This window comes from Rhinolophus sinicus, linkage group LG04 (genome assembly GCF_036562045.2).
Source record: "Rhinolophus sinicus isolate RSC01 linkage group LG04, ASM3656204v1, whole genome shotgun sequence".
NCBI classification, from domain to species: domain Eukaryota; kingdom Metazoa; phylum Chordata; class Mammalia; order Chiroptera; family Rhinolophidae; genus Rhinolophus; species Rhinolophus sinicus.
This window is the reverse complement of record NC_133754.1, coordinates 79,896,085-79,923,776: the sequence shown is the minus strand read 5'-3', so window position 1 is coordinate 79,923,776 and position 27,692 is coordinate 79,896,085. Positions and strand designations below refer to the sequence as shown.

General features: G+C 34.3%; 1 protein-coding gene across 13 annotated transcripts in view; it reads left to right on the top strand.

The window, feature by feature from the left end:
• Positions 1-27,692, top strand: part of TENM3 (teneurin transmembrane protein 3) — a 2,352,866-nt gene that overhangs the window by 327,071 nt on the left and 1,998,103 nt on the right. For all 13 annotated transcript variants that reach the window (XM_074329882.1, XM_074329881.1, XM_074329880.1 and 10 more), the window contains exon 2: positions 20,533-20,569. The gene's annotated coding sequence lies outside the window, so the exon portion shown is untranslated. The remainder of the gene's footprint in view (positions 1-20,532; positions 20,570-27,692) is intronic.

The window sequence follows — 27,692 nt, the reverse complement described above, 5'->3', positions numbered from 1 at the left end:
TTCCAGTAGCAACAATAACACTATTTATATTTATTTAGTGATGATTCTGTGCAAGACACTGTCCCAAGCACATCATAATAATTTATCAATTTGTTCTTCATGACAACACTTTGTGGTAGGTGTTACTAACCTCATTACACAGACGCATTTACTGAAGCCCAGAAAAGTTAAGTAACTTGTCCAAAGTTATAGACACCATAAGTTTGGAATCAGAGTTTGATCCCACGCAGCCTCTATCCTGAGACCTGGTCTCTCTACAACCAGGCTGTATTGCCAACCTTGGGGAAGAGTGAATATATAAATGAGGGGATTAAATTAATGTTCTTTTTCTTAAAAAATTTAATGTAACCTTGTTTTCTCTTTATAATTTATACAAGAAAGCATCCAATCCTGTAGCAGATTAGTAGTTAAAATTGACCAAAAAGAAAAGACAAAAATGAAATTCAAAGGCAGCGAATCAGTGGCTAACTACATGAATTGAGAACCAGGAAATAATGATGTATATCTAGCCTCAACAAGTAGCCACACGTTTATCATACAACTTTACGCATAATTTCACAGTAAATTCCTCTAAACTTTCCTCTCATTTCTTCCATTACTCAATAAATAGGTTGTAACCAAAATTAGGTGTGACTAAAAAATAGGTTGTAGCCAAAAATCGTCTTGATTACATAGGTGTTTCTAACTAAGTTGATTAGTAGTTCAACAGGATTATCCACTGCTTATTACAACAGGTAATCTGTATCCTAATTTAGAAAGTGCAATTAGTTCAGTTCCACAATAGTAAACTGGTTGCTAGGTAGGTCTTACATTGTGTTTTTGAAACTAAAGATTAGTAGGCAAAATCTCTTCCTCAAGAAGTTCACCTCTGGCAAAGGAATGAAAGAGCATATATATCACTGCTTATGATAAATGATATACTACTGGCAGGAAAGGATGATACTATTGCATGGAGATTATGTTAATGGGCTTTGAAGTCAAAGCAGATTCTATCAAAATTCTCACTTAGACATTTACTCATGTGTCTTCTGGCAAGTTACTTAACTTCTTTAAGCCTCAATTTTCTTATCTATTAAAACTTACCCTGTTATGGTGAGACTTAAGGAGATACTATAGATAAATCACAGAGCGTATCTGCACATAATTACATGTTCAGAGACGGTTGATTATTATTACTCTATGCATGAGGTGTCCTTAGAGGACAGAAACCATTATTGATTTAGAAAAATGCTGTGGGTGTTGCTCATATGATATATACATTTATATTTTGTTTATAAATAAAATTATTTTCTGAACTGAGTCCCTGGGTTGGTCCTTGCTTACAATGCTAATTGAAAATAAAGAATTGACATTAAAAGCAAATCAATGTTTTGATCCTATTTTAAAAAGAATTCATTGCAAGAGAGAAAGTAGATGGATAAACATTTTCTACTGTACACACTAATATTTCTCCTTAAATAAAAGTGGAAATTTTTACATTCTGACAATCATTTGCAAGAGGCATATGATATTAGGTAGATCTACTACATGGAAAAGATTATAACTGGGAAAATACCTTTAACCAGAACAATCAACAGGTACAAGAAGCCTACACATTCATTATGAAATGTCCGTTAATATTTTCTCCTCGATTCCAGATAGAACGTTAATCAAAAGTTGTAATTCATAGCACATATAGCATCACAGATTCACACAGGTCTCTTTTACTGAGTAAGACCTTCATGGATGCCAGTGACAGGTGGGCAGGGGCAAAGGCAGCTATGTTAGTTTCTTGAGCAGGGAAGTTGTGACAACTGAGTGCTCTCAGAAGATTCATGATGTGGCAACAGGCTGGACAGGCAGGGAGAGTCTGGAGGCCAAGTAAACAGCTAGAAAGCTCTTGGAGTTGTTAGGGCTGAAGAATTCCACTGTTGAAATGGAAAGGAAGAGAGAAGTAAATCAAAGAGAATTCTGCAAAGGGAGAACTCACAAAACAACACTCTGGACTCAGGTGATGATAAAAAGAGCAGAATCACAAGTGAGTCAACGTTTCTGGACATCATCAGTAAGTCCAATGAGCTAATGGGCTGTGATGAGGAAAGAAGCAGTTTGTAGGGAAGAAATAGTGGATTCAGTGGTAGAAGGAAGTTTGAGTTAAAAGTAATACCAACAAGTTAAAGGGTTTGTATTAAGTTGTAAGTGAAGAAGATAGGTGAAAAGTATTGGACATTTATTTGAAGTCTCCTGGAGCAAGAAGCAGTGATGGAAGTCAGTTGAATGAGTGAATTAGAGAGGTGAGAGTGGAACGCTATCAGACACGTGTTTACTGTCAATCAGATTGTATCAGCTTCTCAAGAAATTCTAGGGCACTCCTATTTGGAGACCTGTGTGCTGGAATCTAGCTTGAGCCTATTTGAACTGCCATAAAGGGGGGGAATGAGTGTGCTGGTTTATTAAACATTTAGGACTATAATCTCAAGAAATAAACATGCATTTGGAATGAACCTAAACTTGATCATTCACATCTTGAACATCTGCCTGCATTCAATCTACCTCACTGTAATCATGGCATGTCTTAGCTGATCAGAAGTAGCACTGTCCCCTTCCAGAAATAACTAGCACATTCTCTCTCCTGTTTGGATAGGGATGGAAATGGGGGTGAGCGCTGTAAATAATTGTGTTCACAATTTGTCCAAATTGTCTAAGAAGAATGAGTGACAAGTAGACATATAAAATACTTAGTTTCAACAGCTGAATACCAGCACTCACCTTATGTGGCCACTGTTGAATGAAACTCTGCATGTATGAGACATTTTAACCTTGGTTATTTTTAACTGTGAAATACCTAGATCATATTATGTATAAGAAATATTGACTGGGAATCAAACTTATGGAGAAAAATTGTACCCATTGGGTTGAAAAGTTGACCACTACTAGAATATAATTTCTCAAAGTGCACCCTGAAGGCAATTCACTAGAGTGTAATTTTTCAGTGCAGCAGGCAAGTTTTCACAGGATTCTGGCTCTCTCTCTCTCTCTCTCTCTCTCTCTCTCTCTCTCTCTCTCTCTCTCCCTCCCTCCCTCCCTCCCTCCCTCCCTCCCTCCCCCCCTCTCTCCCCTTTTCCCTGTCTCCCTCTTCCCCTCTGTCTCTCCCCATCCTTCCCTTTCTCCCCCCTCCCTCTCTCCCTCTAAAGCATATTTTAACATTATTACTCTGTAAAACATCTTCTTTAATTCAGAGAGTCATATGATATATGAAGCATAATTAATACCCAATATCATAATCTGTGATATTAGGCATATTTTAAAACTATTAATTTTCAAAGTAATATAAATATCTTAAATCTAATTTTGAACAATAAGGATCAGCTCATGTACTATTTTGTGCACAACTTAATGGGCTTCTTAAATATTTTCCCAGTTCCTAGATTTTCTGTCTCCTGTAGGATTCAAGCACTGCTGTCAGATTTTTCTTTCTAATACATGCCATTGGCCATTGTCACCAAGTTCAAAAACCTTCCATGCTTTCTTATAGTTTTTGAATAGAAAATTTTGAGGAGAAAAGTTTTGACTAGAAAATTCTTAGACTGACATTCAAAAATACTCTAATCCAATCTCAGTATGTGTATCCTAATTATTTTCCTTTCATGGTACACTAGCTTCCCCCTCTGTGCATTTGATCATTGATAATTTTAATATTAGATTATATAACAGTAGCCAAAGATGAAATGTAACAGATATATCCCATAGGAGCAGTTTTTTTTTTTTAATATTAAGTAGGTGTACACATTTTTCAATATTTCAGATTTTTTTCGATTCATTTAAGGTACACATTCTTTTGTGGGGAAAGAATAGGAGAGAGTAAAGGAGAAAGAAAACTAGAGGGAGGGAGGGAAAAAGAAAGAGGAAGTGTCACCCAGAAAAAGAAATCTATCCTTTTATTTGCTTGCAAAGTAATTGTGCTGCAAATTCAATCTAAAGAAATGCTTTCATGAAGGGTTATTTTGGATATAGATTTCAATTGTACTCCTACTTTCCTTTTTTTCCCTTGGGGTCACTTTGGCGTAATAACTTATATTGGGATGTTAAATGTGAATGCTTTCATAGACTAATGATGTCCCTTTGTTATATTAAATTATTAAATCTATTATATTAATGTTAAGAGTCCATATTCTATGAGATGATATAGGTTATAGTAACAACCAGTACATCAAAGTAAACATAGGGAAAAAAAAGTGACTAACATTCTGTGTTACTTTGTATATCTTGGTACCTTCATTATGACCTATGGAAATTAATAGCTTTTTCATGTTTGTTTGTGTGTAGAATTAGATGATTAGGTGCCATTTTTTGAAATTTCCATATTTTGATCAAGTTATTTCTTTTGTTCATCCATTGTTTTGACCTTTCTTAACTTTACCAGTTTTGTGATGATATGTTCTCAGTGTTGTTCTTAATAGAGAAGTTATTAAAACTTTGGCTGGAGTAAAGAGGCCAGTTTATTAATTTCTCTGTGACTCAGCTTCTTCATCTGTAAAATGGTAATAATAATAATAATAATAATACCATCCCAATTGGAAATGTTGTGAGGAATAAATATTATGTGGTTTCTGCTGTTACTATTATTTTACATTTTCTGGTAAAACATTTGTCCCAATGTTAGTTTCATTGTATCTATATTGAAATTTATTTCTTGTAATTTGATTCTCAAAAATAATAGTGCAAACCAGATATTAGACTTCCATAGTTTCTAAGCACTTCTATTTGAGAAGGTAAATATGCAGTAAATCAACGTCTAGAGATATTCTATCAAATTTGACTATGATATTTTATAAACCTTTCCGTCACTTAGATTGTGGTTTCAAATAGTCTACTGATGATCTCTGTGAGACCCTGATTTTGAAACCCAGTAATGATAGAGTATGTGTGTATACACACACACACACACACACACACACGGTATGACAATTACATTCGCGAACTCATCCTAGAAAAAGTGCTACATACCTCATTGCTGAATATCACTACAGTCACCTTTGAAGTGCTCCCCTGGGGAAGCTATGCACTAATGCCAGCACCTAGTCCACTTTTCAGAGCAATTTTGGAACTATTTTTCTGGAATGGACATCAGAGCTGTTGTCCTATTATCTTTGATGTCCTGAATGTCATCAAAATGTCTTCCTTTCAGTATTTCCTTTATCTTCATGTAAAGAAAGAAGTCATTGGGGGCCAAATCAGCTGAGTAGGGAGGGTGTTCCAATACAGTTGTTTGTTCACTGGCTAAAAACTCCCTCACAGACAGTGCCCTGTGAGCTGGTGCATTGTCATGATGCAAGAGCCATGAATTTTTAGCTAAAAGTTCAGGTCATCTAACTTTTTCATGCAGCCTTTTCAGCACAAAGAGTAAAATTGGTTAATTGTTCATTTGGTACAAATTCATAATGAATGATCGCTCTAATATCAATCAAAAAAGATTAGCAACATAGTTGCAACACGTTCACAAAGTTAATTGTCCGACCTCATGTGTATGTGTGTATGTATATATATATATATCCTACATGTATACATGTACCTTATTGCATGTGTGTATGTTAAGTATTAACATTCAACTTTAATATTCAATTCCTGGTAATTCATTTTGAAAGACTTCCATCTCCATCAACTGGCTTAAGTCTCTCTTCTCCATGATTGCAGTGTACTGAGTTTGTAATAGATTGAAGCAAATCTTACCTTTCTTGTTTGCTAAACTCTGTGATTCCTGAGTCTGTGTGATTCCTGAGTCTATGTCTGAGCCTTTCATCTTTGGGCCCCACAGGAATGATGTCAGTGCTCACTGCACATTACTGAATAAATTGTCTGTAATTCTTGGCAGTCCTGTGTTACTTAATACACATTTGAGTATGCAATGTCTATAGACAATTAAGGAATCAATATAGACAATGCCAATATTTTAATTTTAAAATGGTATGAAAATCGGCTTGCCCTCCTGATTTATGTTGACTACCATGGGCTTTCTGTAGACATTGAATCTATAGACTTCTCCCTATCTCACCCCAGGAAGCTTCTATCTCCTAAAACTCTCCCTTGGTACTGACCATTACCTCTCAGGCTGAAAACATACCTAAGTCATTCTTCTGATATCAAATGTATTTTTCCTTTTCCTCACTATGTGTAGTCAAATGTATCCCATTCCTCTCCTAGGACACTAATTCAACTATTATGTCTACTTTGTACTAATATTCCATTGAATTCCACAATGCACCCCTACCTGGCTTCAAACTACTCCTCTGAAATTGTATTTCACTCCTAATCCAGAAACCCAACACACTTTTTTTAGTCTTTATCTTTCTTTGTGTCTCTCTACATTTATATCTTCTTTTGATTTCTAGTATGCTCCTTTATAATGGTTCTTCTACCATCTAGGTGAGAGACACTATTGAATTATGTTTCCCTGCCTGTTAATTAAATTCCCTGTTCCACCATTTTCTTAGTATCTGACCTTGAATAACTTCCTTACCTATCCGAGTCTATATTTTCTTGTCCGTGTAATGAGGATCATAACAGTGCTTACTTCAATGAGATTACACATTCACAGAACTTGGTATGTGCATAGAATATGGTAAAGACTCAATAATAAACACATGCTGTCAGACACATGTGGAGCTTGTATGGGTGAATGTTTAATTCAACATCTTACTGTGGGGATTACACAGCATTTGTCTCAGCTCTGGATGCCACACGGGCTGAAAAGAGGAGATGCAATTAGGTGGTGAACACGTCTTTCTTTATAGAATTGCTGTGAATAAGTTGCCTTGTATTGTAGAATTCAAGTACTTTTAAAAGTGCTTTTGAAAGTATGGCTTCTATGTGGTAATGGGTTCTTTATTCCCCTGGTGTGCCACCCTTAAAAGAGGAAAAAAATGATAAATATTTTGAGTACTTTGAGTAATTTCTTGCTAAAATGTCCTATATTAAATTTATATAACTCAGCACAAGATAGTTTATATTTTTTGTACTATAATTGCTGTGCTTGGATATTTTGTAAAATGTTTTGATTAGGTCTCATTTCTTCTTTTAAAATTGGTTTCAATTTTTATTTATTCATTAATTCATTCCATAGATACTTAAACATGTACTATATATTTGGCACTGTCCTAAGTGCTTAGAATACCATGGTAATCAGGCACGGCCCCTCGTGTCAGAGAGCTTACCATCTCTACATAACTTCTCAATCTGTAACTTGCCATAAAAATTGACATGGACTATTTCTTAAAAACAAATTAGAAAAGCATCTATGGTAAAATTCTTTCTTTCCCTGTGCTATATAATTTTCAAAAATACCACTGCTGCTTAAAGTGTGTAGATATAGCCAGATAATGTCAATAAGCTATGAGTTGAAGAAAACATTACCTTTTTTAATTTACAAATTTAATTTTGAACAATACATTTATATTTATAGTTTGACATCAAAATACCTTTAATTTTCTCATCATTCTGGTAAAATTACCCTACTAGTCATCTATATTATGTTATATCTAATAAAAACCTACTATGAATTTGACAGGGAAAGATAGAAGTATAAATTCTGACCATAAAGAAGCTTATATGAGCTACATCGGGGTTTGGCAGAAATCAGAATGTATGAAATAATATACATAAATGTATATGTACAACCAGTAAAAACAGCCTTGTATAATTTATGATTCTATTATCCTTGAATCCTATAGTGCAAGACTAAGAAGTTGCTCATATGAATTGTATAGCTGATTTTTCTAAGATACAAGTTCACAATCTTTGTTTTTTCCCCTGTTCCAATGATATAACTACAGCCTCTAATCTATGGAGCATATGTGAATTTCAAATAAGTTTCTAACTATTACGATAAAAAACAAGTTGTTATTTCACTTACTACGTTGTTTTTAAGTCTAGTGGATTGGAGAAATAATTTTTTCAAGCGTTCCTAATATTGATAGATTTTTCTCAGTTTTAGCCCAAGATGTGTTCATACTTAACATTTAGCATTTTCCAAGGTTGAAGTTTGTGTTTCAAACATACATCTCTCAAATCTGTTTAAGAAGTTATTATGCAACCCAGTTTTATTTTTTCATCCATTAGCATTATTAAATGTGTTTCTCTCCAACTTAGGTTATTAGAGTTGGCGGCTGCATGGTATAGATAGAGAGCTCCACTGTATGTAGGTGTCTTCATGAAAATCACCTGAGGCCGAGAGTTCGCTTTTCTTACCTTATCATATCTGGAACACAGATTTGCTCTGCTCGTCATATTTTGGCACCTGTGAATCACCATCATGTTGTCATATTCACAGTTACAAAGTAGCCGATGGGAAAAGAGCCAACTACTTGAGGCATTTGCAATGAAAAAAAAAAAGTCCTATTTCAGCATTATTCATTGGAAATGCTTTTGTGAAAGCATTTACTTCAGTTTCTGACATGCTGGCAATAACTTGAATAGGCAATGCATAATCCTGCTTTTTAGAAGAAATATTCCTATGTGCTGAAGAGTGAAGGAACTAGTAATTACTGAAAGCTACACGTAAAATGGCAAGCTTAGGAACCCAAAAGGGAATAATTATCTATGATTTACTTATATTTTATCAATAGTACCTGCTAATTAAATGGACAATGAACAAGTCATGTTAACATAGATGATTTATGAAATTCAGTCATATTAGTTCCTTATAATTTTTACCTCATCTCTTCATAAATGTGAATTTAAGTTGGCAAAAATAAAACTAAAAGTTATAATTACATTTAGAAACTTAAATGAATTAGGGATAGATTCTAAAAATATATAGCAAATCAATGTGTAAAAATAAAAGGCTTATAATAAATTTTAAATGAAAGTAAAAGCTATCAGAAATATAAGCAAAGTAATACTAAAATACTTTAAAATGTTATGATTATATTATGTTTTAGATCTACCTATTTAAGCTTCTCAATAAATCAATTTCTCATCTTTGTGTACATATATATCACTTCATATATCTTTGAGTTCAAAGAGTGACTCCTTTTTGTAACCTTCATAGAGATATGGTATACATACATACACACACACACACACACACACACACACACACAACCACTCTATAACATCCAAATGCATTTAGAGTCTTCCAACTCAATTCAAACCTTGAGTTGAGTTTATGCATCTTTTCAAAAAATTTTCATTAGTAATTTTATATTTGCTTTTGTCTCTGAATGATTCATGGTGACAAGATGGTGGAGCTAAGGCAACTGTACAACGAAAGTTATTCATTTGCAAGGGAGCAGGTAGATATTTCCTTAAGTCAGCCTTTATACAATTTTTATTTCATAAATACTAGCTCTCATGGTATCCTTTGAAAAAAGAAATCTCAATGGGCTGTATTCCAATAATTTGGGGAATTCTGCACATTCACCTTTTACTTAGAGTTTCATAATGAATGTTAGCGTTTAAAGTGTCTGTGAAATCCTTCGATAAAAACACTATACAAAAGCATTTCAAAATATATTTAGCTACAGACTTTTTTACCCCTTAACACAGAGTTTCACCCCAGGGGATACATTTTGTTTGGGAAATCTACTTTATATGAAGAAACTCATTATGACTGTTTAGAAAGATTCAATTGTCTTTCGAAGTAAAGTAATGGTGAGCTAGTTCCTTATCCTGAAGCAACCAGCTTGCTACTGTTTTTTGGCCAGTTCTACTCTGAAAAATAATGAATCATCTTAATAACCTATATATAAGCAATTCACCTGTTTTAGTAACAGGAATGCCAGTCTTTTTTTAAGGGGCTGCATTCCCAAATTTTCACAAGGGAAGTGTCTAAATCTTCAGTCTTTCAGGATGAGGCATCAGGCATGCATCGATCATCTATGGAGACATAGAGATTGTTTTGCAGAAATACACCTATCTTAAGTGAGATAATCTTTTGAAATGTGACAAAGGTTAATGTCCCTAACATAAAAAGAGTTTCTACAAACGAATATGAAATAGACCAAGAGTTTATTAAAGAACGGAAAAAAAATTTAGCAGAGTGTGAATAGATAATTTCACAAACAATAGTCTATACACAAAAAGAAGTTTTATCTTCAATAGTGGACATGAAATACAAATTAGAGCAAAAGCAATAACATGTTTTTTGGGGTTTTTTGGTGTTTTTTTTTTTACCCATCAGATTGCCAAAGTTAATGAGTCTTCACATCTAGAACTTGTGAAAATTAAGAAAATCACTATTAATTCATTAGTGAGGTTATGAGTTAAACTGTCAGTAGCTATTAAAGTTATAAGTCTATATATCCCTAGGCCCAAAAAATTTAACTCTAGGAAAAAGAAATATCTATAAACTTCTACGTTCCTTTGTGCCTGAATTCTCCTTCTACCTTTATACTCTCCTGCCTCCCAGCTTTCTCCAGCCACCTCATGCACACACCCCACTCCTTGTCTGAGCTTCGTTACCTCAAGTACAGCATTTAGATAAGTCAATGGAGCTAAAACTCTGAATCAGCACTGCTTCGGGTGGGCTGGGAGATCTGAACTTGTTGCCATTGCTGCTAGCTAAGTTGCAATTGGCACCAAAGCAAATCACAATTTCCAGAGTCTTCCAATTCCCACTCTCCCTGTGCTATCTGAATTTAGATCACTGTGGTTCTAAGGGAATGAGGCAAAGCTCTGTCTCTCTGTTCCCAAACCTACACTACAACTTTTGGGGAATGTAGCTCATCCAGTTCATACACATTTAGCAACTCCTCCCCAAATGCACACAAGGTCAAAATGGGAGACAAGAAAAGTTCCAGTATCAGAAATATGTAGAGTCCGTGGTAGTCCCCCCTCTGACTCTGTCCTGACAGTAGAGACCAATCTACCTGTCAAGACTCTTTCCACCCCTTGATAACTTCCCTCCCTGGAACACTTGGCCCTTTTCTGCAGTCTGGCCTTGGTCAACAGCAGTCCAGGCATAGAATGTGTTTGTATAACATTAAAATTCAATGATCAGACGGAGGGCAGATGGGAGCTCAGGGAAACTTGGCAGTACCCCTACCCCTGGTAAAAATTGACAAGAGGAACTTGAGCACACAACCTCACCTCCCTCTGGCCCCTTGGATACGATGCCTCAAACAACAGCTAATTATATTGAGGAAAGTTTGATAACCAACCATCTCCCATCTATTGGCAGCCCTAGCCTAAGTAAAAAATTTTTGCTAAAATAACTTAAGATTATAGGAATTTTCACATGTAGGCTGCCTCATGACCATTATAGATCAGTTCTTTATAGTCACAGATCTGTAAGTGATTATTTTTCTGTCCTTGTTCACCTAGTCAAAATCGCTCACATGAGCCACATATGCCAGCTTTCCTGCTGGCGATACCTTCTTCTCCAGGATTCCCCTCCAACGTACTCATCGGGTTTAAGTCCTCCTTAATCGTCTTCTTTGCCATATCCTCTTCTGCTGCTGCTGCTCAGTTTCTCATTTTGACTTCCCTTCAGGTGAGCATGCCACTTTTTTTGTGTTTCTTTTGTTCCCTCTTTCCGTGAGATCCATCATATACCTGGCGGACTCAATACTCAGTCACTATTTTCACATCTAAATGTTTATCTCTAGCCCAGTGATTCTCAACCCAGAGTAATTTTGCCCCTCATCCTGCCACCTCCCCCCTCATTCAGCAGTGTCTGAAGACACTTGTTTGTTACAACTGGGTGAGGACATAGTGTCATCCAGCAGTGTCTGAAGACACTTGTTTGTTACAACTGGGTGAGGACATACTGTCATCCAGCAGACAGAAGCAGAAGATGTTGTGGACCATCCTACATGCACAGGGCAGCCCCCACAACAAACGTCCACCCTAAAAGTGAATAGTGTTGAGGTTGAAAAACCCTACAACCAAGCATGTTCTGTTCTAGAATCATGTACACGACAGTAGCCATTAAATGTCAATGTGGTCCTCATATTTAATATGGCTAACACGCAAATATTTCCTTCCTCAAGTATGTTTTTTTTTCCTTCTCTCAATAGCATCTTGGAAAATGGCAGCATAATCTATTTTGCCTCCCTGATACAGAAGAGTTGTACTTAATTTCTGTCTTTTTCTCACTCACATCCAATCCATCAGCAAATCCTGAGAGCTCTACTACAAACGTTATTCTGGCATCATCCATTTCTCTCCATCTCCATTGTAGCATCCTTGCCCAACCCTCTATCACCTCTTGCTTGGTCTACTGCAATAGCCTCTTAACTGTTCTCTCAGTTTCTACACTTGACCTCTGCCCTCCATCCATACAGCAGCTAAAGAATTATTTTAAAAATAAATTGGATTATGTGATTCCCTCCTCCCAAACCTCATGTCACTCCTTAGCATTTATAAAATGTCTCTTAAATCAAAATCTGATCCTACATCCATCTCCCAGACCTTATTCACAAGACTTCTTCCTCTGAAAGGATTTGTCCTCACTGATTGTGGACTTTTTGTCTCTTGCAGGTCTCCCTCTTGTGCTTCCTTTTTCCTGGAAGGTTCTGCCACTAGACCCTTACAGACTGGCTGTTCTTGTCATTCATTTCTGTCTTAGATGAAGTTTCATATTTTCTGAATGTACTCTGACATGCAAAATAAAATGCCCTGTGCCATGTACTGGCACTTTGTGTCACCTGGTCTTATTTAGAGTACTTGGAATTATTGTGTTAATTTTCAAAAGCATTTTTATTAGATATAACTGACATATAACATTCTATTAATTTCAGATGTATGACATAATGATTTGATATAATGTATATATTGTGAAATGATCACCATAATAAATTTAGTTAACATCTGTCAGTATACATTGTTACAAATGATTTTTCTTATGAAAACTTTTAAGATTTACTCTTACAAACTTTCAAATATACAATACAGTATTAGTAACTGTAGTCACTATGCTGTATATTACATTCCCATGACTTATTCATTTTATAGCTTGAAATTTGTGCATTTTAACCCTTTTATCCATTTTGTCTACCCCCCATACTTCACCCTCTGGCAACCATCAATCTGTTCTCTGTATCCACAGGCTTGGGGATTTTTATTTTATTCATTTTTTTGTTTTTCTTTTCTTTGATTTTTTTTGAATTCCATATTTAGGTGAAATGTGGTATTTCTCTGTGTGACTTATTTCACATAGCATAATGCCCTAAGATTCATTCATTCATGTTGTCACAAATGACAAGATTTCTTTATTCGTTATATCTGAAGAATATTCTTGAATTTATATATACCACATTTGTAATCCATTCATCAATCGATGGACACTTAGATTGCTTCCATAGTACGCTTATTAGTAAATGATGCTGACTGAACATGGGGGTGCAAATTTCCTTTTGAGTTAATGTTTTTGTTTTCTTCAGATAAATACTCAAAATGGGAATTGCTGCATCAGATGGTAATTCTGTTTTTTAAATTTCTTAAAGAATCTTCATACTGTTTGCAACAGTGGTTCCACCAATTTACATTTCCACCAACTGTACACAAGGGTTCTCTTTTCACCACAGCCTCGCCGACACTTGTTAATTCTTGTCTTTTTGATGATAGCCATTCTAACAAGTGTGAGGTTATATTTCATTTTGTGGTTTTGATTTGCATTTCCCCGGTGATCAGTGATACTGAGCATCTTTTCATGTACCTGTTGGCCATCTGTATGTCTTCTTTGGAAAAATGTCTATTCAGATTCTCTGCTCATTTTTTAATCAGACTGTTTGCTTTTTTCCTGTTGAGTTGTATGAGTTCTTTATATATGTTGTGTATTAACCCTTTATCAGATATATCATTTGCAAATATATTCTCTTATTCAGTAGGTCATATTTTTATGTTGTTGATGTCTTTCTTTGCTATACAGAAGCTTTTTATTTTGATGTATGTCTGTTTTTCATTATTGCTTTTGTTGCCTTTTCTTTCCGTGTCAAATAAAAAAAAAATCTCTAAGATTGATGTCAAGGAGCTCACTGTCTATGTTTTCACCTAGGAGTTTTACGATTTCAGGTCTTATATTCAAGTCTTTGATTCATTTTGAGGTAATCTTTATGTGTGGTGTAAGGTAGGAGTCCAGTTTCATTCTTCTGCATGTAAATGTTTGTTTTTCTCATTACCAGTTATTGAAGAGATTGTCTTTTCCCTATTGCATATTCTTTGCTACTTTTATTGTAAATGAATTGGCCATATATGCATAGGTTTATTTCTGGGATGCCTGTTCTGTTTCATTGTTCTATGTATCTGGTTTTATATCAATACTATACTGTTTTGATTACTATAGCTTTCTAATATAGCTCGAAATTAAGGAGCTTTGTTCTCCTTTCTCAAGGTTGCTTTGGCTATTCTGGGTCTTTTATGGTTTGTTCATTCTGTTATTATTTCAGGGCACTCAAAGCTTCCTGTAGTTTGGCATCTTCCTGTACTTCACCTTAATTGGTACTTAATAAATATCGGATGCATTAATGTTGATTTTTAAGCAATGCAAATAATTAGAAATAAGGCATTAGCCATTAGAAAGTCTGATACTAAAGCTTAGTAGAGAGACAAGAGCTCATAATTCTAGAATTGAATAAAATGATCGGCAAATTGGGTGGGTCCACATAACAGGATACATCATGTAAGTTACTTCCAGAAGTTTGCCTTTCTGCCAAACATAACATGGCTTCCTCCATCTCTCTCCTCTTGTAATCCTCTTGTAGAAATAATTCAACAACACACAATTTTGTATTTGTTCCTAATTATTTTCCAACTATATTACAGATTTCTTAAGGGTAAAATTCTTGTTTACCTCTGTTTCAACTTTCAACACAGTGCCAGATTGAAAACAAACTGAGACCTTTCTGTATGGCCAACATACTTTAGATTTTGTGCATAGGATTAGTGACAGAAATATACATACATACATATGTATGTATTACATATGTATGTATATATATTAATTTATTTATTTTTTCTTACTACCTGTTTTTCTGCTGATTTCAGGATAATAGAGGCATTATGGTATTTAATATTTAGCAAAGTCTAAGCTTATATAATAAATATCATTTGGTGATTACTATACCGATGAGTAGAACAATAGATTCACTCAGATCATTATAGCAGCTAACATACGTTGAGGGCTAATCATGTGCTTTATCCTAAGTGCTTTATGTATATAACTCATTTAATATTCACAATGATCCTATGAGATAGTGATTTTTTTTCTACTTTTTATTAAAAGAAATAGTGGCAGAGAGAGATAAGTAACTTGCCAAGGGTCACACTGTAATAAGTATCCAGGTGCCCTTTCAACTCAGGCAGTGTGACTCCAAAGTCAATACCCTTAACCTCTATTCACTTTTAATAAATACTATGTAATTAACTTTTTAAAGTATTTTATACCTTTAAAGTAACAAAATCCTTTCTAAATGCAACTTTTTGAAATTTCACAAGTGGATTGAATGCTGTATACACTACGCAATTAAACATGTCTCAACCCTTCACTAACTTCAGTCATAATATTTCTGCTTTATGGTATACATGACAAATTTCTTTTTTATCCTCTATAAAATGCAAGACTTTAGATGAAAACACTAACATATCTCTGCATAGTAGAATGGGGGAGGGTGAAATCAGGGAAATGAATTACTCTAGCAATGGATCTTGGCAGCGCAATGGTCCATTTTCTATCAAAGAGCAAAATAGACATTACATGACATGCTCTTATTTGAATTTTTTTTTATGTTTAGTGATGATTAATAGTCCAAATAAATCAATATGAACAAAGTTTAAGAATTGAAAGATAAATCCCTTTAATTGTCCTCTTTATCAAAAATCATGCATTTGTTATTTATAACCACAAAGAACCATACTAATCGTGACAAAAAGCTGAGGATTCCAAATATTCTGCAGCTATGGATTCACATAACAACTGTGAAATGCACAAATAAAAACCTACATTAAAAGCATATGAGAGATCAGCCTGAAACAGAAAAATGAAAAGAAACAAACAAACAAACAAAAAACTTCAGAGTAAATGTCTCACTCGGTAGCCGATTCAACATTAAGAGCCATCTGTTCTCTTTTCATGCTCCATATCCACTGTCCTCACTGAGGTAGACATGGACAGGATTTTTGGCCCCCTAATTAAATAAAATCAATGTGAATTGATAAGGCAGACTGTACAACCACTTACTTTCCTTTTTGACGGGATAGTTTCCTGCCAATAATTAAGTTTCAAAAGTATCTTGCACCAAGGGAACTAAAATGTTCACTTGAGATATTTCTGCTTCTATTTACTAAATCTTGTTTTCACAATATCAATCTCTGATAATCACAAAGATAGAAAACCATTGAATTACAGATGAAGGAATTGTAGTATTAAAGCATGTATTTACAAAACCAAAGAGCCAGTTCTATAACAGGAATGGAATTTAGAGCCAAGGGCATTGAAATAAAATTCTTCTTCTAACATATCTTAGCTGTGTGGCCTTGAGATAGCAAATATAATATCTCTTAGTTTTAATTTCCTTAATTATAAAATTAGAGTAATAATATCAAAGTGTTGGAATCAATCTACTGAATTTTTTTCTCAACTTCAAAAATCTGAAACTGTGAAAACAAACTCATCATCTTCTGTCATTCTCCACCATACTTATTTGTCTTATGATCATTAATTTGGTAACTGGTGACTTAGTCACTCATGTAAAATTGCAAAGATATTTTACAAACCTATGTTCTCAGATAGGGAAAACTATGTATCAATTATACCTCTTACCTACCTTGGGAATCCCTTCTTTTCCTTACCTTCCCATTGCTTTTGTCGCAGGTAAGTACTTCACCATTTCAATTATGGATTACTGCAAAAATCTTTTAAGAGGCCTGTTTTATCCACTCTAACCATTTACCATACTGTTAACCTGATTATCAAATTATATATATATATATATATATATATATATATATATATATATATATATATATATATTCAAATACATATATATATTCAAATACATATATATAATCAAATATATATATATATTATCAAATATATATATATATATATATATATATATATATATATTTTATCAAATATATATATATATATATTTCCCTAAATCCTTCAATTAAAAGAAAGAGAAAACATCTTAACACAGCATAAGGATCTGGACCATTCAGCATTATTTCTTGACTTCCTCCAAAGGCTTCCTCTAATTTGCCCAAAGTGATCTACTTAATAATGCTCTAGGGTGTCAGAGATCTCCGTGTCATTGGCCTTTATCTCTTTGTTTGCCACTGTCTGATTAAATTCCACTCACTCTTCGGATTCACACTTTAACTTCAATCTCCAAAGAAGGAAAAAATAAATTACCTTGCTCACCCAACAGTACACGTGCAACACACACACACACACACACACACTGTATTTCCCCGAAAATAAGACTTAGCTGGACCATCAGTTCTAATGTGTCTTTTGGAGCAAAAATTAATATAAGATCTGGTCTTATTTTACTATAATCTAAGACCAGGAATAAAATAAAATAAAATAATATAATATATAATATAATGTAACATAACATAATATGTAATATAATATAATATAATATAATATAATATAATATAATATAATATAATACTGGTTCTTATATTAATTTTTGCTCCAAAAGATGCATTAGAGCTGCTGGTCCAGCTAGGTCTTATTTTTGGGAAAACACGGTACTGACAAAAGAAGATGATCTTAGCCGGGGTGCTAAACATCTGAAAAATAATATGGACTGTCTCAAGGACTCCAATGCTCATGTAATCATTTCTTCTTTACCCACGTCTGTGGAGAGTTAATTTGAAAGCTGATCTTCCGAAGGGAAGTCTACTTTTCTTCCTCACACTAAAATGTTTTCAAAGAGGTCTTCTTGTTGATCTGGTTATAAAGAATGTGGAAAGCTCTTAGAAGTGCTGAATGTCCATCTCCCTTCTATTATCCTCATAGCCAGACCATTATCCGTGCATTTGAGTGGAGGAGTAAATGTCAGTTGTTGCAGTCTTTGGATGGAAGTTGTGATGAATGCAAATATGTTGATAGCAGAGAGAGAAGCTGATAAAACAGCTTTAAAATGGTAGCTATCGACTTGCCCAGAAATTAACCCAGGGAGCATTTAATTGGTGGCCATGATTTGGGCTGTGCTTCAGCTGTTAAAAACCTTTTTAAGTTTACTGTTTATTGTTTTGATTGTACTTTAAGAGGTTTAGGGAAAACAATATTATAGTTACTTAGTACAGGAGAAGAAGACAGAGGACATTTTATATGTTAACTTTATGTACCATGTTATATGAGTAACCATCAGCTTTTAAAGCTCATCAACTGATTGCATGTTGCCCCCTCAATTAAAGTTGGGCATTGTTAAACTTGTTAGCATTCATGCTAACTTTTCCGCAGCATGGTTGACCATATGCCTGGTTTTGCTCAGAACAGTCCTGGATCACATGTTGTGTACTGGTATCTAGTCTGCTTAATGTTTCTTTCAGTCTCAATAGTCTCCCAGTTTAGACAATAAATATTATGCTCATTCTGTCCATAGGGAGATGAAGCAGAGCTCAAAACTTCTCTCTGCAGCGCTTGAAGAGGGAAAATTGAGCAAAACACAATTACTAGATTATAAAAAGGAACCAGACTAGGATTCATGGACAGACTCTCTTGAGTTTGAGATCAGTAAGTGAGTTCAAGAGTTGTATAGGTGAAGGGGCTTTCTTGGCTTTCATGTTAGCTAAGGTGTTGAACCTAAGACTAGAAAGAGGGTGGCTAATTTGAGGAATAGAAAAAAAAGAAAAAAGAAATGTCTTCAGTACAATGAGAGAGGAGAGTGGTATGAGAAATTACACTAGAGAAGTCAACGGGGTTCAGAACAACAAGCCTTGGAAGCCATGTCAAGGATTTGCAAATTTATCCTATAAGCAATAACAAGTAAAGAACAACAATATTTAAGTAGGGTTGACACTTGATTATATCCGCTTCTTATAAAAAAGAACAATACCCTGACATCTGTGAAGATGATGGATTAGGGTTGTGTTTAGGTGCATGGAGAACAATGTGATTGTGAAGATGCCTTAGCCACCACGTGAGGTTGTGGACAGGAACTGTAGCGGTGGTTGTAAGAGAAAGTAAACTTAATTTTCAAGAATGAACAGGACTAAAACTTGAAAAAAAAATTGTCCTGAATGCTTCTATTATATCAAATCAAAGAGACATCTAGAAATCATTTCTGTGGACAGGTGAAAATTACATTAATCGTTTAATTTACTCTTAATCAGTTTTGCCCATAATTACTTACAAGGCACCTTCAGCGAGAGAATTCAGCCAGACGTTTGCATAGGGTGAACCCGAACAACATGAGGTAGCAGGGCACTGGGAGTGAAAGAAGGTCTCCCCAGGAGCACAGTTCATCCTGAGGAACCAGGAGCCTGACCAGACTTGCACTCCATCCGATTCTGAGCACCCCCTCTCCCTTTCTAAACCTCATTAGAGAGTCAATCTAGGACGAAAGCGAGAGGCAATTTTGCTGTCATGACAATTTAACACTCAAGTGAACTGAGATGAATTTACAACAGGAGCTGCCTCTGTTTATAAATTAGTATCTAACTGTTATCAATTTTGCAAGCTTTTGAGTCTTACTTGTTTTGTGGATACAATAAAACTCAGTTAAAATACATTTTTTTGTAACTTGAAGCACCAGAATGTCAGCATTTGTGACATATACATAAACAGTTGAGAAAAAAAAGTCTGTTTAATCTTATGTATGCAAACAAGAGGAATTTCTAAGGATATTATTTGAATATTTTTGGTTTTCATTTTTGAGAACAATAAATTCAGGTCCTATGGAAAAGAAAGTGATCAAAAAAGTTTCTTCTACTGCACACGTTTCTCCTGCTATATCCTAGCATATCTCTCCTTTGCATCTGATTAGGATTAAATAGTATATGGATTCAAGCCAGTTTGTTTCAAGTACACTCTTTGCTGTATATTGTGTGGAGCCATGACTTTATTTCATCTCAGTGATATTTGTGAGGTATTGTAAATAAAAATATGTCAGACTTTAATTCAATTCTGTGAAAAGTATATAAGAAACTCAAATAAATATTGTAATACTTGAAAATAGTACATCTCATATTAATCACTTCTGCCTGGTGGAATTTCATTTTTATTTAGTAGAAATGGAATTCTCTACGACATCCAACTCTTAACACTTCTGGTATAGAGATTAATTCATGTGCTTCTCATTATACTCAATGAATGGAATATGCTGGAATATACACCCATGACTTGGATAATGTGCCCTGTAATTTCTGTTTTTGCTCTCAGACATGAAACTCATTAGCTTTTGTGGTTTCAGTACACATGCATTGAACAGAAAGGAATTTAATTATTATAACCAAGGAGGTGATTTTAATTTTTAGTAAAAAAGAAACTAGATGAGATCAAGAAAAGTTTAAAGTTGGCCCATAATTGTGCTAAGTATAACAATGCATCAACCTTTATATTATTTACTAAATACCAATAAATGATATGTTTTATTTTAACAGGCAGTTTGCTACCAGAAGTGTGTTTCTCTTCCAAAAGGTAAGTGCCTTTTAAGAAATATTATGTAAAATTATCATGGTTTCTGATTTATAGCTTTGAAGGCCCTATTAATTTTAAAGCCCCATGGCTTACAGCTGTGTTGTTCAAAGGCAAGGATATATAGTATTAATTATCTTAAGCTCCAGATTATTGTTCATTGCAGACATTACGTATAAAGGACAGACTGGCACATTTTTCTATTTCAGTAAGAATAATTATTTAGCCTAGTGATTTTTTTAAAGAAATGCCTGTTGAAGTAAAATACAAAGAACACAGTCCAGTTTGATCACTTGTTGCTGTTCTGGATGGTTTTCGACAATTTTTATGGAAATTACCAGCCACTTGGCGTTGGCTACAGTTTTTGTTAATGGTCTTTCTTTATTATTTCTTTGGTTGGTTGGTGTTAGATAATGCCTTAGTCATTTTGAAAATTAAAAAGATGTATCTTCTCAAAAGTATTTTTCAATAAGAATATATGTTCATGTATATGCACACATATATACACACACGCACGCACACATGTGTATTCTTTACTTGAATAAGTATATAGTATAAAATTTAATAATATGTTTAACCATGAGTTAAGTTTTCTTGCTGACACCCTACCTACTATTTAAATTTTCAAGAATCCCATAAGTTTTAAAAGTAAACTAAATGTTTAAATATAGTATATTTTTACCTTTTTATATAAGAAATGACAAGATCCTGGGTTTCTCAGCTTGCCTTTCTCTAAGCATTCAGTCAGGCAGTTAAAACATGATGGGGTTATTATTTACCATGTACCTGTCAAAGAGTCTTTGTTTTTTTAAACAGAGTCATGTTATATGTCTTCACAAGATGCCTTTCAACAGCTACCATGGCAAACATCCATCTCTATTATCGCTCTTGGTTTCAGATCTCTCTTGTTTATATTTGTTGGTGGACTACCATCACTTCGTTACTCTTATACTTGTCAATACTTTCCCAAGAGAAACTGATTATCTTTAGGGCATGTGGACCCATGTGGTTGTAGTAACAGAGTAACTGTATGTGTAATTATGCTAAGATCAATAAATTCATAACTATAATTATTTTCTTTGCTAATAGTTGTTTTTTTACATGGTCTGTATTTTTGTGATCAGGTGATGTTGGCATATTAGCTTGATTTACAACACACTAACCATTAGGTCAAGTTATTAAGTTAGAAAAGAAATGCATTTTGAAAAATGAATAAACTACTACTTCTAAAATCCCTGCACTGTTACAGGAGGAGCCCATAAAACTGTTATATAAGTGACTGAGAATTATTTTTAAAGGCATAATTCAAAAATTCTTCCACGTTGTGGAAGTGGGCATTAGCTATGATCAAATTACAACAAATTTATTTTTATAATTTTAATCTTAACTGTATAAACTTTTAATAGGCAAGTTATCATAGGCAGTGCTCATAGTACAATGCACCAAAACAATCTAGTGAAGTAAAATTTTCAACATTTTCTACCACCACCCCTGCCCCACCCCCATACAAATGCTATGGCAAAAAGAACACAGGCTTTGGGATCAATTAAAATTCAGTTGTAAACTTAGCTCCAGCCTTAACTTTCTGTGTGACCTCAGACAAGGTACTTAACCTCTCTGTGATGTTTTCGTCATTTTTTCAAACAGGGTATAATAATGCAGTAACCCCCCCTTATCCACAGTTCTTACGTTCTGAGACCCCTGGATGGATGCATGAAATACCACAGAAAATATCGAAGCCTGTATATACTATGTTTTTTTCCTATACATATATACCTGTGATAAAGCTTAATTTCTACGTTAGGCACAGTAAGAGATTAACAATAATAACTAATAATAAAATAGAAGAGTTTTAACAATACACTGTAATAAAACTGTGAACCTGGTCTTTGTCTCTCTCAAAAATATATATTTTTGTTGTGATGCTGGGAGATGATACAATGCTTACATGACTCGAGGAAGTGAGATGAATGAACATAGGCATCGTGACATAGCCTTAGGTTATGAACATAAATTACTTGAACAAAAGCACCACAATAGGAGACAGTTGATCTAATAATCAAGATGGCTACTCAGTGACCAATGGGCAGGGAGCATGTATAGCACCGAGACCCTGGACAAAATGGTGATTCATGTCTTGGGCAGGATGGTGGAGGAAGGTGAGAGAATTCATCATGCTATTAAGAAAGGTGCGTGGTTTGAAACTTATGAATTGTTTGTTTCTGGATTTTCTATGTAATATCTTTGGACTACAGTTGACTTTCAGTAACTCAAACCACAGCAAAGAAAAACCATGGGTAAGAGGGGAACAATCATTGTACCTATGTAGCAAGTCTGCTGGAAAGATGCTGAATGTGATTTTTCAGATAACTGCTTTTTTCTAAGAGTGAATTTCTTGTTATGTACAGTCTTTGACGCCTTATTACTCTATCTGACAAAGCTATAATATTATGGGGTGCTTTCTTCTTTTTGTTGTTTTTGTGTATGTAAAATTAGTCTTGGATGCAGTGACCTGGTAAGATACTGACATTGGAAAATAAAAAGGCATAGTATCTTGCTAATTTCTATGGAAAGCTATTTTATTCTGTCAGTGGTGTCCATATATATGCCCAGGAGATTGCCGTGCAGGCATTTGTAAACACAAATACTCCCCTTGGAGTAGCTCTTTATATATCTTAGAGACTTCATTCCCTTTTTGTCTTTCCTTCAGTGTTCCAATTTTGGCCATTTGCTGTCCAGAGACTGACTCCTCTTACTATATACTGAAGCTTGGCCTGAGGATCCTGTTCTTGCTTCTTTTATTCCTTTATCCAGGAAAGCATCTATTTGCAGTGCTTTCTTTTAAAACAACATTGGGCAATTGGCTAGCTAAATAGCTGAAAATGACTCAATAGCCTTCCGAGGTAATATTTACATTTTAGAGCTTTTGTAATGGTTTAACCTAAATGAAAGGGAATATGATGATCTCTGTGGCATGGGCAATAATTTGAGGCCAAAGTCTTTCCCAAGCAGCCCTATAAACTATAAAAAGTAAGGTTTCTTCCTCTCCATACTTTCTATAAAATTTAAATATGCACCCTGGACTTTTAATTAATGTTCTTTTTCTCTTCCCCAACTTTCTCACTGCCAAAAAAAACCACCCTTTAAACAGGCATAAATTGATATCCAGTCTTCTTCTGAAAACTTAAATGCATTTTCCTCTATGTCTATTTTAAATTTCCTCTATGCTGTTCTCCAAATTCTCATATTTTATTAGATTCAAAATTTTAAGGATAATTTATATTTTTAATGATGTTTTACTTGTCTCAAATTTTCATGCACCTTAACCAAATAATTCTGCTGGAAGGTATCATCAGAAGATACTTATATTTCTGATCAAAACTCTGAGGAAGAGGGGACTTGGCAAAGTCAGAAAAGCAAAGATGGGTTAATACAAGGGCTTCTAACACCCAGTCCAGTCCAAGGAGGCAGATGTTGTCCTGTCACATAAATACAATCTATATGCTATTTTCCTTCTATGGATTTATTGATACAAATTGGAAATAGGAGAAAGAAGAAAACCAAACAAAGTATACTGAATGGAGTAATGTGACTCAGTTTTTCAATAAGCCAGACTTTCCCCAGGCTACTTGCTGGGATAAACTCCGTGTCAACAGAGAGCTTAATTAAAAACAAAACAAAACAAAACAAAACAAACAAACAAACTATATATATATATGTGTATGTGTGTATATATACATATATACATATATATGTATATACATATACATATTATATATAATAGTCAAAACCAAAAATGAAGATAATTTATAAATAATAAATGAGATATTCATTTCTAAATAGAATTCTGTACTTGAATAATGTAATATATACATGGCATTGCTATAGTTCTTGAGAAAATAGTAAAAGACTGCATGCTACATTTTGCTGAACACAGCTTACTAATTCTGGTAAGAAAAAAAAGTAGTGTATTCCCCTGAGAAAACTTTAATTTACCTATAAATATCATTTCAAGAACTGGAAATCATTGATGTTTGTTGATTTAATTCAAAATTTTATGTTGATTTATTTTCTATTATTACTGAAACGTAACTACTGGGTTCTAATCCTTCTAGAAACTACTTCCCTTCATCTCAGTCCTTTTATCTACATGAATGTAAAGGTTCAGTGGTTTGCTTCATACTTCTTGAGCAAAAAGTTACCAATTGTACCTGTCATAGAACAATTTTTTCCTTCAACTAGACAAATGATGTTTCAGTTATTTGTTTCTTCATTGTTTTTAACCATAATTCTATATTAATTTTGATAAATATAGATAGTGAGACTAAATGATTATGAGAGAAGACTCGTTCTCAAGGTAATTATCAATGCAATGAGTTTATCTGGGATTATATGGTAAACTAGAAGTTGGATAGCAGTGGCTGTTTATTGCGAGGATGACAACTCTCTGAGAAACATGCAAATCTCAAGATCACCTCTCTGAATAAATTTCATTTTTCATCATGCAAATTTTGTAGAATACTGAAAAATCCAAAAAAGTTATTTTCTTTATATCTAGAATGTCTTCCCTTGTACATACATATTTTTAAAACTATATATCATATACTATCGGTTTTTCCACCATATTCAAAGGTGCATCTCCCTTTTATTTTGGTTTTATCATTATGCCCAGACATTTTCAGTAACCATGAAATGTCTGCAAAACATTGTACCAAGTTCTCTTGAGCTACAGAACTTCTCTTTCAGTTTTCAACCAAGCTCTAGCCTTCTTGATACCTTCAAACTTTTGACATATTTTCACTGGGAATTTGGTCATTAGCATATTTATGAGAACTAAGCTTGTATTACTGTTTTGACTAAATATTTAAAGCACAAAAAAGTAGATATAATGTTTTTTCAGTGAGTTTCATTCTATGTAGAATAGAACTCTCACTTTCATTCCCCTTTCCTACATATTGTCATTTGCTTTTATACATTTACCTTGAACCAAATATAAGTTTGTCTCCCTCAAATTTAGAGAGTGATTTAGGAGAGTGCATATGCCACCTTTCTCTCCTCAGAATTACCAAAGATTATTTTTTCTTCATTTAAACAAATACAACCAGCATAAAACCTTCGTATTAAAAATAAGTATAGATATAGAACTTGAGTTTTATAATAAAATGAATATATGTATATATATATATATATATATATATATATACACATATATACATATATATGTATGTGTGTGTGTGTGTATATATATATATATATATATATATATATATATATATATATATATATATATATATATATATATATGCTTCCATACTAAGATGTTCATTGTAGAAACAGTACCAAATATAGCTAATGGGTTATGCTGAATTTAAAGGAAAAACAAAAACAAAAAAACAAAACAACCATAACCCAGTTATACCACCCCTTGCGTTAATTACCACTGACACTTCAGTGTGTCCTGCTAGACTTTTTAATGAGTTCATTTATACATAAAACTTTAATTGCCCCTGTGCAGGTATATTGCAATCCCCTTTAGTAGCCATATGCTTTCCCATTCTGTTCTCTGTCCCAAGAGGCACCAAAGCCTGCCTTGTCCTCTGGCTCCTTTGGTTCATTGTGTAGGAAAGCTTGAAGAAAATGAGGAGAGAGAAGAGTGAGATCAGGTTTTTATTTCCTTTGCTCCCTTCTTCCAAGGTTGCCTCAAGAAACCTCGGCCATGACGTGCAGTTCCTTTCAATGTACACTTCCCTAGACAGCCCTTCTGAGTTCTTGGAACTGCTCCTTCCCTTTTCCCTGCCACACTAGGGTTGGTAAGAGCTCTTATGGGGAACCCCGTGGGTTTTATGAACACCCCACCTATATCTTTGTAAATGCTATCTTTCTTAAACCACCGTGGAATTATCCTAATTTGAGTATGCCATCTGTTTCTAGGTGGGACATTAACTCAAATGGTTTTATTGCCTGCTTTTTATTACTACAACGTGTCTTGAACATACTGGTATGTTGTTTGGTATTATTTTACTACATTCTAGTGGCTTCATGCTACACAATTGAACATTTACCTTGTTTTCCGTTTTTCGTTATTACTAGCTGTGCCATAATGAGCACCTCTGTAGACATGGACATCCTCTCTTGCTTCCTTAGGATAAATTCCCAGAAGTGAACTAATAGAAGTATTTTCCAAATGGTATTTTATTATTAGTGCTGCAGATTTATTATCAAAGGAAAACTATTGATCAGTCTTCAGCTGTACCATCTCTATATTGCCTCAAGCAATCCATCAGTCACTTTTAAGTCCTACTGCATGAAATTATGAGACACTGGATCTCCATACTCTAGGATTTCCTCAGTTTACATTCTAAGTTTTGTTTACTCATACGTGAGATCATCAACCCACGATTCTCAATTAGCAACAGGCACTCCTTTATGCCTAGACACCAGACCAGGTGAAGCCCCCACTACCAGAGAGCTATTCAATGCTATTCAATAGCTGAGAGCTATTCAGAGGTAATCTGCTGAAAACCCTTCAATTTGCTTCTGTCCATGCTTCACTCATCGCTTTTCCCCAATCTTCCCTATTCAGGAGATGAAGGCTGTGCCTCCTGAAAGAGTAGCAGAGGTACTGAGAGAATCCAACATACCCAAGAACACTTGGGAACAAAATTAGGAAAACATATTTAAGTACTCACAGAAGGAATAAACAGTGCCCTTTAGTAAGTTCATGCTCATTGAAGAGTTGAATGACTCCGTTCAGTCTTTTTTATTCATCCATCCACAGTAATATTGTAAGACTGACCATTTTTGTGGCCCTTGCTTCAATCACTTAAATACCCATTCATACTCTCAAAGAACTGAAACAGTTCAACTACAAATAAAACAAAAAAATCAGGCTTTTGATTTTTTTAAACGGAATTATAACTTTCATACAACCTAAATACTTAATTTATAACTGTAATAGTGACCTTCATGATGCAAAAATTGTCATCAGAGTTATCAGCATGGTTCTACATCTTGGCTAAAAGCCCAGAAAAAAAAATAGATTTACAGAATGAAAATTTGGAGTGTTTTATAAATATTATACTGTTCTCACTGAGGAAAATGTGTATTGGAGGCAATAACTCTTATA